The sequence below is a fragment of the Neovison vison genome, chromosome 2, assembly GCF_020171115.1.
Source record: "Neovison vison isolate M4711 chromosome 2, ASM_NN_V1, whole genome shotgun sequence".
Lineage (NCBI taxonomy): Eukaryota > Metazoa > Chordata > Mammalia > Carnivora > Mustelidae > Neogale > Neogale vison.
Genome location: NC_058092.1, coordinates 8,576,050 through 8,586,269, shown reverse-complemented (window position 1 = coordinate 8,586,269; position 10,220 = coordinate 8,576,050). Strand labels below are relative to the sequence as shown.

Sequence of the window (10,220 nt, the reverse complement as noted above, 5' to 3'; positions counted from 1 at the left end):
CAAGTACTCTCTCCAGACACAAAGAAAGTGGGACTTTTGCAGGGCTCCAGGGACTACTGGCCTAATTTAATACCCTGTTTGGAAATACAGTCCTCCCGCCCAGGCGACAGGAAACGACTAAACTTAGTTTGATCTTTGCAGAGTTAGCCCACAGGGGAAGAGGCATCTGAATCCTGGTTTTGCCACTTACTGGTTGAACTTGGGCCAGTTGCTTTGCCTCTCTGTGCTTAGTTTTTTCGTATGTAAGATGAGGATAATAATTGTTTTTCTTCATCAATGTGTTGTTAGGATTTGTTAATACACAAAAAGCATTAGGAACAGGGCCTAGCTGATAGTAAGTGCTAAATCAGGATTGGCCACTATTATTCAGTATAATTCTTAATTACTGGTTATGTGATCCCTAGAAGAGATCACAAGTCCTCAATAAATGCTGGATATTATGACATTACATTATTATTCATCAATTCTCTCTTTTTTAAAGATTATATTTATATATTTGACACAGAACGAGAAAACACAGAGCACAAGCAGGGGGAGTGGCAAAGGGAGGAGGAGAAGCAGGCTGCCCTGTGAGTGGGGAGCCTGAGGCAAGGCTCAGTTCTCTCACAGGGCTGGATCCCAGGACCCTGGGATCATGACCTGAGCCAAAGGCAGATGCTCAACCAACTGAGCCACCCAGGTGCCTCTATCAGTGCTCTTCTAAGGAATAGTCCCCAACCACCGGAAATCCTAGAGGTGTTTCATTCACGTCTATAGGTGTGTAACAAGACCATGATCACCTGAGAAGGAGAAAATGCAAGTCCTAGATTAAGGCCGTCATTAATTAAGTACTTAATTTGTGGTAGGTAGTGTGAAAAACGCTCTGTAGTGAATTCTCAATAGTAAATTCTCACAGTGACCCCATGGTGTGGGTATTGTCCTCATCCTTGTTTACACAGGATGAGGTTAAGAGAAGTTGGAAGGATTGCCCAAGTCACTGGTTGGTATGAACCTAGGCTGGAGACCGAGGAGATCTGGCTCTGGGAACTTGACATTCGCCCCTTAGCGCCACTGCCCCATCTCAGGAAACCGCAGCCCAGGCTTGGATATGCAAAGGATGGGGCAAGGCAAGGCAGGGAAGACAGATCGCGGGGCAAACACAGGGCTGGGTTTGTGGGATGTCGCCAGCGGTCACACAGTGACACTGTGTTCACCCTGACCAGCTGGCGCAGGAGGCATGGGGGGGGCCACAAAGCCCAGCTGGCTAGGGTTGGGGGGCAGCTCTCGGGAACAAAAGAAAGTGACTGTTCTCAAAGGAGCCAGAGTTTCCGCCATGACTCAGTCCCGACTATGCAAGGACACGTCGGCCCTCACCCAGCATGTTCCACGAGGCTTTGGGGTGATGGCTTTCATGACACGCTTCTGGAATTCGAGTGTAACTCTGTCCTATCCTCCACCCATCCTGCCTGCTTCAGCCAAGTTTTATCTTTGTACCTTCAATACGGACGTGCAGAACAGTCATTCATTCATTCAGGGCATGGTCACTGGACACCCATTTGCGTAGATATCTGGGAGCCGAATGATGGGATCATATGGCAGGCGTCTATTTACCCTTTTAAGAAATTGCCAGACTGTTTTCCAAGATGGTTGTGGCATCCCGTCTTATTTTCTTTGTAACGCTTACCAATATCTGCAGATATGGCCTCTCCGTTTACTTGTTTGCTGTTTCTTATCTGTCCCACCGGCCAGACTGGGTCTCACATCCTACGTGCTCAGCCCCGTGCCTGGCACATAGGAAGCACTGGGGGACTGAACCAGCACACACCCGCTGAACACGTATGTGCCCCCCGCTTCCTCCCATCACGGGCATCTGGAAGACCTGCCAGCGGCCCCCACCCCGGCTTGTCCCCAGGTACCACGATAGTCAGGATCTGCCCAGGAGGCCACTCAAGTCAGTCCTGCTGGTTTTTGAAAGGCTGACCACTCTTTTCACTTCTCTAATTCTCATGGGGTAGGGTAGCAACTCCTGCTTTGTTAATGGAGAAATTGTTACAGTTTGGGTGACATAGACAAAGTCACCATGAGCAAAGCTTGCATGGGAGCTGTGTACATAAAACATGCAGACCCCCTCAAAGTCTGCCCGTGGATGCCCACGATTTTGTGTCAGGCACAAGGTCTTTCCGTGGTACTGGAGATGAAAATAGGCATATGTGCCAGCGTACGGCTAGGACAATGAGGAGCTCATTAAGGAGATACACCAGAAAGTCAGTAGTAATGACTGGTTTTTAAACAGGCTTTTCTTGGGACATCTGAGTGGCACAGTCAATTAAGCGTCTGCCTTCGGCTCAGGTCATGATCGCAGGGTCCTGGGATTGAGCCCCACGGCGGGCTCCCTGCTCAGCAGGAAGCCTGCTTCTCCCTCTCCCACCCCACCTGCTGTGTTCCCTCTCTCGCTGTGTCTCTCTCTGTCAAATAAATAAATAAAATCTTTTAAAAAAAATAAACAGGGGGTGCCTGGGTGGCTCAGTGGGTTAAAGCCTCTGCCTTCAGCTCAGGTCATGATGCCAGGGTCCTGGGATCGAGCCCCGCATCGGCCTCTCTGCTCGGCAGGGAGCCTGCTTCCTCCTTCTCTCTGCCTGCCTCTCTGCCTGCTTGTGATCTCTGTCTGTCAAATAAATAAATAAAATCTTAAAAAATAAATAAACAGGCTTTCCTCATATTCACTTGTGAAGTATGGGATGGGAAAAAAATGAAATCTCTTGAGAATGTTTTGAGAGATGATCTGCTTAATTAGAGGCATTGCAACATGGGAACCCTGGGAAGTGCCTTCCTCCCAGGAAGGAGGCAAAAGAAAAATTAAATTTCCTTACCACCTGCAGCCCACCGACAAATCCTTGAAACAGGCAGAGTGACTTCCCTCTAGGAACTCAGCTGCCCCGATGTTAATACTTTGCTAAGGGCAAAAGGCCATCTTATCCCGACCCCCAGGATCTTGTATGTCTACTTTAACCTATAAAAATTCCTTTGGAGAATTCCTTTATCTCTACTCCACAAGACACGTGTTGGCAATCACCGCCCAAGCATCTGACCCACCGAGACACATCCGAAGGGTCTCACGACCGAGGGTTTAAAGACAGTAATAAATGACCTTTTTCTAACAATAGCTAGCCCCCTCAGGATGCTGGAAACCTTGCTTCCAAAATTCCTTAGGGACCCCCGCTATCCCTAACCCCCTCCCAACTTGAGAGTATATAGTGGACCATTCCTCAGGACCCCAGTGCACCTCTTTCTGCCCAGGGGTCCTGTCTCCGTACCTTAATAAGACCACCTTTTATGCACCCAAGACATTTGAATAATTCTTTCTGAGCCGTTGGCTTCAAACCCTCATGTCATTCCTGCATCCCCTGGACGCTGTCCAGACAGCAGAGGGGAGCACAGGGCTAAGCCCCACGACACGCAATCCTTTTCCACAATGTTGGAGATGAAGCTGGGTCTTGAGTCTGCACCTACATACTCGTGTGGCTTCTCAGAGCTCCGGGGACAATGCCTGAGGGAACAAGCCATGCAGGAAACATCTAAAAAGAAAAAAAAAATAGAAGAAAAAAATAGACAGGCTCCATCCCCAGTGTCTGGCAGCTTGGCCCCATTTACTCCTATTCTTTGCCTCTAAATAAGCCAGAGAAGCTATGTTCCCCCTTCCAGGGGAAGCAAAGAAGTTAATCAGTCTCTGAGTTTTGTCCTAGGTCCCAAACACCTGGTAACACCTAAGAAGAGCCGGATCCCAAACACATCTCTGACATTAGCTTCCAGCAAACCTCGGTGGACATTGGCCTCAATATCCCCCTCCCTTCCATGATTTATAAGACACCACCTGTTAGGGACGCCTGGGTGGCTCAGTGGGTTAAGCCTCTGCCTTTGGCTCTGGTCATGATCTCAGGGTCCTGGGATCGAGCCCCGCACCAGGCTCTCTGCTCAGTGGGGATCCTGCTTCCCCTCACCCTCTCTGCTGCTTCTCTGTCTGCCTCTCTGCGTACTTGTGATCTCTGTCTGTCAAATAAATAAAATCTTAAAAAAAAAAAAAGATACCACCTGTCACTTACCACCACTTGTCTTTGATCCGACCTTACCCTGGACTCCCAGAGGAACACGTACCCCAGACTCCTTTCCAGTGGAAACCCCTAACCCCAGCTGACCACAAGGCTCATTCTCTTTTCCGGGTCTCCCAGACTCTCCATCCGCTGCACGTGGTCACTCATGCTATTCATTAAACTCTGTGGTCACTTCCTCTGGTGCACGTTTTCTCTTCATCCTGCACAAAGTCAAGGACCCTCTTGGTGGGTCCTGCGGGACCTCCCATTCTGGGGTGCTCAAGACGCAGCTCGCCTGCATTGCAAGCACTGTCCCCTCTCTTTCCCCAGCTTGCTGGTGTCCTTTGGGTAAAGGGGTGCTTTTGGATCCCCACCTTGCCCCCTCCTAGCAAAGTGATTTGGGCAAATTAGGGATCCACACAGAGCCCCAAGATGACTGTTGGGGTCACGTGGGATGCTTTACAAAGGATGCTCGGCCCAGCTCCTGGCACTTCATAAATGCTCAGTAGGCAAAGAGCTGTCTTTCCACAGCATCTTGCTCTGTCTCCCAGCAGGTCCTGGCCCTCGATAAATGGATAAATGCCAGGCAGACCCCTACGATGAAGAGAAGATGCCCTTCCCCCCTTTCCTATTAGCAGAGACTCCGCGGTTCACCCCGACGCCTCACCCCCACCCCCAGAGCTGCCACTTTGTATCTATGTCATTTCATCTGTCACTGAGTCCCTCTGAATTTTGACAATGAGAACAGTGATCATCAGTCCCCGGGTGGCAGGGGGTGGTGCTGCGTGAGGCATAAGGAGGCACCGAATATGAAAAGGTTTTGAGAAGGTGTCCCACCCACCAACCCACGGCCTTGATTCTCAGCGCCCTTGGAGGCCCACAATCATGATGGGTCCCAGCCACGTCCTTTCCCGAGTGGGCAAATCAAGCTGGAAGGACAGCCGAGAACATCACCTACACACTGTCGGAAAGTCACACGCGCCTGCCAGAGAGCAGGGCCCCGGCAGGAAGTGCATCAGAGAAGGGCCTGGAAGCAGACCCAGAGCCGTGTCCCCTGCTGACACAGGGCTTGTTTCTGGGGTTTGACCTGGAGACCTGTCCTCCAGTGTTTGTGGCAGCTTGTCTCTAACCCGCTGGCTCTGTTTCTTGACCTAAGGTCTAGTGGGGTTGCAGGGAAGGCCTGAGAGTTTTGTTGGTTGGTGTCGGCCTTTGGATCCGTGGCTGTGGTCTTCCTTTTTCCGAAGGCCAGCTGCCCTGAGCAGACAGCAGGGCACGGGGGCAGGAGCTGATGGAACAGAAAGAAGCCCTATGGGATTGGGGTTGGGGTGACTCTCTCGGGCTCCCAGGCTTCATTCCCTGTCCTTCAACCCAGTCTCTAGTGGATGCCAAGATCCCGGAAGTATCAAATGCCATATAACTCGTCAGGAAAGTCACCGCGTCCACAGCAGCATTCATGCAAGGCCAGGAGAGAGACACGATCCTGGGACAGCCCCGGGCCCAGAGGGAGCTGGGGTGGACGAACCTGCTACTTCTCTTTTCCTGGTTTTCTGGAGGTGCCTGGACATTGCCAGGGGGTGGGAGAGATCTCCTCTCTAGAGGGCACTTCTGTTTTTATGATTAATCAAAACACAGGGGGAATGTGGTGGGGGCTGATTCTGATGTATTTGTTCCAGTGGCGCAGAATTCGAACTTCTAGCAACACCCATGGCTGACTTTCATAGGTTCTAGTCAGGCTCCTTGAAGACTCTCCCTTGAGCTTTAAAACGAGACCGTAATTCCCAATGTAACTGTGGCCTGGTCACCTCATCGGGGTCCTCTGAACATGGCTGCAGGGTGAGCCCCGTCCTGTCCTCACCGGATGCTCTGTGATATTACCCTGACCCCACAGAGGCCCGCAGCTCATGGCAGGTGTCAGAGAACACGTCAGAATGCCCCGTGGAGCTCTTGGTGAGCGTGGAAGAGGCAGAAAACAAAGGTTGTGTGAGATGCCAGCTACAGGGAAGGCAGCCAGAAGAAGCTGTTGCCAGGACACCCCTTCGACGCCCTGTACCTTTCAACCCCCTGGTCTACACTCCAGCAACCGTCTTTATGTCATTGTGTGTATGTGTGTGTGTGTGTGTGTGCATGCGTGCCCAGGCTCTCATTAACTACGTGCCTCCTGCCTTCCACCGCCTGTCCCAGATCTGTCGGTCTGTCCTGAGTTCAGGCTGCCACCTTTTTTCTGTCAGGCTTCCCATCTCTCCTTGTGCCTGGAGCTGGAATTTCAAGGGAGGCATCTGAGGGGTCTGGTTATACCTTAGTGATCGCTCAGATACACAAACAAGGCCAGGTATGGCCCCGGGCCCTGCAGCCCCCAAGATGCCTATCTGCCGTGGGCCTTTATCCTGCTGTTTACTTCCACACCCTTCTGCTGGGCTGGCTCAGTGCCGAGGGCTTTCGGGTCCAGGTCTGTGACAGGCTCCGTGAGGTCTCGCATTCCTCGCTGGGGGACAGTAGGGGAGCCTGCGCCCAGGTGTGTGGTGGGGTGCGGGGGGAGACACAAGAGCAGAATGGGGAAGTGGGGTCAGGCAGGGTACCTCCACAGGTTCTACCCTCTGGAAGCCCCAGAGAGGGATCTCAACCCGAGGGGCTTTCTAGAAGGCGGCCTGGTGAGTACATGATCTCCAGGTCTGGCAACCCAGGGCTGGAACCTGCCCAGCAGAACTCCTGTCCCCTTAGTGTCTCCAAATGCACCGAGCAGCTCCTGTGACCTGGGCGTGGGTGGGGGGGACAGTGGGGGACAAGGAGGACTGGAAACCGACTCCTAGTAGGTGCTCAGCAAACTTGGGGCATTTGAGAGGCAACGTGACCTTGGTGGACACATTCAGGTTTTGGAGTCAGAGAGACCTGGCTGAGGTTCCGGACGCTGCCACTGACCAGCTACACTACTTTGGACAAGTGACCTTTATTTCTCGAAGCTTCATTGGCCTGCTCTGAAAAGGGGGCTCTGCAAATTTCTAGCTACACAGAGGAGGGTGCCTCTGGTCGTGGGCCCAGCTCCATAAATGAGCTCCCGGTTGTGTTTGGATGAATGTTTTCCCTCTCTCACCATGCACTCCGCTTTGTGCCAGGCGCTGACACAAGGTCAAGGCTGGGGCATGGAGAGACCATTGAGGACCACAATGTCCAGAGCTGACCGACCGGCTTGCCCCACTGGATGGACCAGTCCCCGGTGTGGTCCCCCGGGCACAAATATGTAGGTTTCAGGATACGCCATCATGGAGGGGTCGGATGTAGGGACAGGAGTGCCTCTGTTTCGCCACTTGCTTATCCAAGTGTCCGTCATCCACCTGGCCCCACCCCATGCCCACCAGGATTTCATGTCCTGACACTAGGACACGTGTGCCCAGTTACATGACAGATGACAGTCACTGCTCCCACTTGACACTCCAGCTGACCAAGGAGAGAGGAAGCCCAGAACTTCAGGACACACCAAAGACAACTCTGCCATGTGCCCACAGGCTGTGATCCAGAGCTGGGGAGCTGAGCCCGAGAGGTCCCTTTGGGATGTGATTTTCTGTCTCAGCTTGGCCAGCTGGAGTATGTGAGGATTTAATTGCCCATGAATCTGGGTGCTGCTGTGATGGCATTTTGCAGATTTGTTCAACATCTACAAGCAACTGACTTCAAGTAAAGGAGAGTACCCTCCATCATGTGGGTGGGCCTCGCCCAATCAGTTGATGCAATTAAAAGCAAAAGCTGAGGCCTCAGAGATGTGGTCTGGAGACTATAATACCAATTCCTGCCAGCCGGCCGGCCTGCCCTATGTATTTCAGACTTACTAGCCCTTGCCATAACGTGAGCCAGTTCCTTAAAACAAATCTGTATAAATATTTATCGAGAGAAGAAATAATACAAATACACAGACATATTTAAAGATATATAAATACAAATTCCACTGGTTCTGTTTCTCTGGAGAACCCTGGCTGATACACCCCCAGTCCAGCTACCCGATCCCCTGAGTGCAGCACCCAGGCCGCCAGCAGAGAAATCCCTGTGGCCTTGGGTTCAACTGACCTTGACTCCTCACCTGGCAACTACTCTGACCTTCATGAGTAGAGAGGGATTTGAGTTGATGTCCCAGGACAGAACAGTTTTTAAATGTCCAGCATACCTTCCTGCAAAACATGTTACCCAGGAGTCAGCAGTATAGCGTAGGGGGTTGGCGAACTACAGATCATGAGCAGATCCAGCCTGTCGTCCTTCTGTGTGAATAAAATTTTACCGGAACACACCCACTCTCTGTCATTTGTGCGTATCCATTTCCAGTGTTGTCTGACTGCCATGCACTACGATGGCAGAGCTGAGCAGCTGGGCCAGCAAGGGAAGGACTCTTGGGGCTCCTATGAAAGGGGGATTCTGGGCTCCGTTCCCTAGAACCATCCCCCAGCGAGAGGCTCACCAGCCACCCGGAGGCCTGAGTGGGGAGGAAAGTGAGTTCTCAGGAAGGTTTGAGGATGCAGTTCTCAAACCTAGGGCAGGGGCTCATCAAACATGCAGCTTGCCAAGCCGCACCCCTAGAGATTCTGAGTCACAGGCCCGGGGGCTTGGAAACTTGGGTTTTCTCCCCCAGAGGATCCTGTTGCTGGGAATCCCCGGCCTGTGTTTTGGGACACCCAGGATTCCCAACCATCCAGGCTGCAGAAGCTGGTCCATCAGTGGTGTCTGGACTGGGAGATTCCCACAGGGACAACAGGCCCTTAGGGGCCTCCCATGTCTGTGGTCACCCTGGCCCGCAGGAGAGTCTGGGCCCTGGCTTGGCTTTAGAACGTGGAGCCACTCAGAGCCATAACACAGCCTCTTTCTGTATTACAGTCAGCCAGACCTAGCAGGACCTGGTCAGCAGAGATAAGAGATGGACTTCCTGGTGCTAAGCCAGCCTCTCCACCCACCCCACTGCCAATGCATGCCCTTTCCCAAGACGGCATCTGAGACTGCCCAGGCCCCAGCGGTGTCAGCTGGCAGCACTTTGTTCCTCCCCGTCCTGCTGAAGGTGGCGTCTGCTTTTCTCTGCACGTGGCCACCCAGGTCCCGAATGAGGCGAGCCTGCTGGGACTAGTCTTGTCATCTCTTTGGGACTTCAGCTGCCCCAACCCTAAAATGGAGAGGGGGGTCAAGATAGGAAATTCCCACCAAGAGCTCTGGTTGAAGGAGAAGGATGAGGGCCAGGTGAGGATAGAGACTCTGTCTGGTTTACGGCCAAGCTCAGAGCAAATGCTCCAAGATGTGGCAGAGAAAACACTAGGTTTAGGGTCCCCTCCAAATGCCCTAAGCGTGTTCCCCGCCTGCACGCACAGATCGTCTCTGGGAGAGGCAGACTGAAACACGAAGGCAGCTAATTAACCATCAGCTCTTTATTTACAGCTCAAGGGAACACATGCAACACGCCGTCACAGGACTACAAGGGCATAGCACCCCCCTCCCCCTGCTGCCCCACGCTTTATAGAAAAAGTTCCCAAGAGTCAGAAAACCCAATGACTGTGGTGGGGCCAGTCCAGGGGCTCCACTTGATTTCCCCTGAAAAAAGACCATTTCCAGCCCAAGGGGCAGGGTCTTAGAGCCTGGGAGTCGGTCACTGCTGGTTATTAAGCAGGCAAACTCGATCTCAGATTTGCCAGCTCACACCTGAAGGTAAAGTCCCTGACCATCCAACTTTTCTGTTTCCTCTTAGGAATCCTGGACCTGGGTCTCTCAAACTTGATTGTGCCCAAGAACGGACTGGGGACTCGGTAAAATGCAGGTGGCTGCACCCCACATTCTGGTTCAGCAGATCGGGGTCGGGGCCTGGGACCTGGCACTCCTGCTGAACTCCCCAGTGATGCCCTCTCTGCTGCTGGTCCAGGAGCACACTCTGTGGAAGGAGGGACTAGGAAGCCTTGTGCACCCAGAAGAAACTGGATCAGACTACCTGTCCTGACTTAGAATTCAGAAAACACGCTCCCTGCAATGAAATTCCTTGGTTTTGCAAATCAATTCCTTCTGCCCCTCCCTGACACACACACACACACGCACACACATACCCAGGCACACATGCACTCCTGTCCCCCGTGAGAGGAAAGGTCCCCCCAGAGGTGATGGTGCCAGGCCCACGAAGTCCTACGTGGTTTGCTTTCC

General features: G+C 52.5%; 1 non-coding gene across 1 annotated transcript; it reads left to right on the top strand.

Annotated features, from left to right (window-relative positions):
• Positions 1-3,360: 3,360 nt before the first annotated feature.
• On the top strand, positions 3,361-3,556 carry LOC122901597. The gene has a single exon (XR_006383591.1). It is a non-coding gene; the product is annotated as a small nucleolar RNA SNORA73 family (small nucleolar RNA).
• Positions 3,557-10,220: the final 6,664 nt, after the last annotated feature.